This window comes from Colobus angolensis, unplaced genomic scaffold (genome assembly GCF_000951035.1).
Source record: "Colobus angolensis palliatus isolate OR3802 unplaced genomic scaffold, Cang.pa_1.0 Scaffold296, whole genome shotgun sequence".
Classification (NCBI taxonomy): domain Eukaryota; kingdom Metazoa; phylum Chordata; class Mammalia; order Primates; family Cercopithecidae; genus Colobus; species Colobus angolensis.
The window spans coordinates 1,755,765-1,759,246 of record NW_012116221.1 but is presented as its reverse complement, the minus strand read 5'-3'; the positions used below and the strand labels follow the sequence as shown (position 1 = coordinate 1,759,246).

General features: G+C 39.6%; 1 pseudogene across 1 annotated transcript; it reads right to left on the bottom strand.

The window, feature by feature from the left end:
• Positions 1–377: 377 nt before the first annotated feature.
• Positions 378–3,124, bottom strand: LOC105516958 (annotated as a pseudogene). Its single transcript, XR_001002583.1, has 3 exons — positions 2,836–3,124; positions 1,382–2,691; positions 378–1,347 (listed from the first exon to the last, which is right to left on the bottom strand). The product of XR_001002583.1 is annotated as a heat shock protein HSP 90-alpha-like (transcript).
• Positions 3,125–3,482: the final 358 nt, after the last annotated feature.

The window sequence follows — 3,482 nt, the reverse complement described above, 5'->3', positions numbered from 1 at the left end:
AAGAAGTAAAAGACATCCAAACTGAAAAGGAAGATGTAACATCATCTCCGATTGCAGATGGCATGATTCTATGAGTAGAAAATCCCAAAGATTCCTGAAAAAACTGTGAGAACAAATACCTGAATTCAGTAAAGTCGCAGAATACAAAATTAACATATAAATATTAGTAGCATTTCTTTTTTTTTTTTTTTTTCTTTTTGACTCCTTTGTATTTGTTACAACTTTGAGCAGAATGTGACTCAGGCACTTCCCTCCACGAGACTGGCTCTGCGTTATTTTTAAACAGCTTTATGATATGCTCAGGTTGGCTTAAAGCCTTGCTCCCCCAAACAATCCTTTTCTTTGGAAAACAAGCCCCAGGGACAGTTCCTTCCATCAAGTGGCTTCAGTTTAACCTGTTTGTAGGGGACTAGTACATGCAGAATTGGCAACTACAGGGGATGAAAAGTTCAAAAAGTAGATGCTACAAGATGTAACAAACACTTTTCCTCTAAACATCAAGGTATAGCTCAGGAACACTTCGATAACAAGATTTGGTCTACTAAGGAATCTGGCTTGATAGCTAAACACTTTAGACCACAAAGTTAACATCATGTTACATACATCTTACAACACATCTGTTAAAATAAGCCAGTGTGAAACTAAGAAAGCGTTACTAGCTCTGCTTTAGTGCCTAAGGTATCACAGCATCACTTAGAAGTAGACAGAAATCTTACATTCCCCTTGAAGTAGTTGTTGTCATGCCATACGGACTATTTAATGTTAACAAAAATAAAGAAAAACGTCCTTGAAAGTATATTCTCAGAGGAACTGTAGAGTACTGAACAGAGAAGTCATCCCTCAGCCGGAGGTTGTTCTGCTTTTCCCTGCGTGCTGTGTCGTCATCTCCTTCGAGGGGTGGCATTTCTTCAGTTGCAGCCACACTGGTATCATCAGCAGTAGGGTCATCTTCATCAATACCAGACCAAGTTTGTTCATCCTGTAGATCCTGTTAGCCTGTGTCTGGGGATCTTCCAGACTGAAGTCGGAAGACAAGAGCGCAGTTTCATAAAGCAAGATGACCAGATCCTTCACAGACTTGTTGTTCTTATCAGCTTCTGCCTTTTGCCTTAAGGTCTCAATAAAGGAATGGTTGGGGTTTATCTCCAGGTGTTTCTTTGCTGCCATGTAACCCACTGTTGAGTTGTCTCTTAGGGTTTGAGCTTTAGTGATTCTCTCCAGTTTTGCTGTCCAGCCACATGTGCTTGTGACAGTACAACACGGAGACGCCACCAATAACTTTGACACAACCACCTTTTCAACTCTTTTCTCTAGTATGTCTTTCCTGATTTTGCAGAGGTTCTCAAACTTTGTGTGTTTTGTTTGTTTGTTTGTTTTTTACTTCTTCCTCTTTCTTTTTCTCTTCTTCATCCTCTGGAAGTTCCAAGCCCTCTTTGCTGACTGACACTAAAGCCTTGCCCTCAAATTCCTTCAGCTGCTGGACACAGTACTCATCATTTGTCTCGATCATATAGATCACTTCCAAACCATGTTTACAAAGACGTTCCACAAAGGCTGAATTAGCCATGTGGCCCTTGGTCTCACCTGTGATATAATAGATATGGTTCTGGTTTTCCTTCATTCTGGTGCAGTGGTCCTGGAGAGAAACCATCTCATCACCAGAGGCAGATGTGTAGTATCTTAGCAGCTCTGAACACTTCTTCTGATTTTGAGAGTCTCCGTGTATTCCAAGCTTTATGTTTTTAGATAACTGCTCATTGAACTTCTTGTGGCTCTCTTTATCGTCTGCCAGTTCAGTAAAGAGTTCTAAGCATTTTTTTGACCAAATTCTTCCTGATAACTTTCAGATTTTTGCTTCATTGCAACATCTCACAGGAAATATTTAGAAGGAGATCCTCCGAGTCTACCGTCCCTCTGATGAAGTTGAGATATTCAGGGATTAGCTCCTCACCGTTATCCATGATGAGAACTCTGCATGCATACAAATTGATGTTCTTTTTTTCTTTCAGTTTCCAATAGCTCAAAAGGAGCACGTTGTGGGACAAATAGAAGGGCTCTGAATTCCCACTGTTCTTCAACTGAAAAATGCTTCACTGCCAAGTAATCTTCCCAGTCATTGGTCAAGCTCTTGTAGAATTCTCTGTATTCCTAATTAGTAATGTCGTCAGGATATCTGATCCAGATAGACTTTGTTTTGTTGAGTTCTTCTTGATCGATGTACTTTTCCTTAATCTTCTTCTTCTTCTTCTTGTCACCATCTTCTTTTCTTCTTCTCCTTCATCAGAACCAACATCTTCAATTTCAGGTTTGTCTTTGGACTCTTTCTCTTCTTTCCTTTTTCTTCTCCTTTATCTTCCTTTTCTTCAGCCTCATCATCGCTGACTTCTTTATCATGTTTTTTCTCCACAAAAAAAGTGATGGGATATCCAATAAACTGAGAATGTTTCTTCACAATCTCCTTTATTCTTCGTTCCTCCAAGTGCTCAGTTTGGTCTTCTTTTAGCTGTAGGATAACCTTTGTTCCATGACCCATAGGTTCACCTGTGTCTGTCCTCACTGTGAATGATCCCCCTGCTGAGGACTCCCAGCCGTACTGCTCATCCTCGTTATGTTTGGTGATCACTGTTACTTTCTTAGCAACCAAATAAGCAGAATAAAAATGAGCACTGAACTGGCCAATCTTAGAGATATGTGCACCAGCCTGCAAAGCTTCCATGAACAGTTTGGTCCCAGACTTGGTGATATTTCCAAAGTTATTGGTCAAGTCAGCCTTGGTCATTCCAATTCCAGTATCCACAATAGTGAGTGTTCGATCTTGTTTGTTTGGTATAAGGTTAATATGCAGCTCTTTCCCAGAGTCTAATTTACTGGGATCTGTCAAACTCTCATTCCGGATTTTGTCCAATGCATCTGATAAATTTGAAATGAGCTCTCTCAGAAAGATCTCTTTGTCCGAGTGGAAAGTATTGACGATCAATGACATCAGCTGGGCAATTTCTGCCTGAAAGGTGAACGTCTCAACCTCCTCCTCCTCTGTCGGTTGGTCTTGGGTCTGCATTTCCTCAGGCATCTTGGCTAAGGGACAGCACAGGCTCCACAGTGCAGCAGCGCCAGGACGCTGAAGCAACTCTAAATATCAATAGCATTTCTATACACAAATAACAAATAAGAAATCAAGAAAACAATCCCGTTTATGATAACATTAAAAACTAAATGTTGGAATAAATGTAACCAAGGAGGTAAAAACCTGTAGGCTAAAAAATACAAAACATTAGTAACATAGATTGAAGAAGATACAAATAAATGGAGAGATATCTAATGTTTATTTCTCAGAATAATTGATATTGTTAAAATGTTTATACTGCCCAAAGCAATATGGATTAATGCAATCCTTATCAAAATCTCAATGGCATTCCTCACAGAAATAGCAAAAACAACCTTAAAATTTATACAGAACCACAAAAATCCCTGAATAGCCAAAG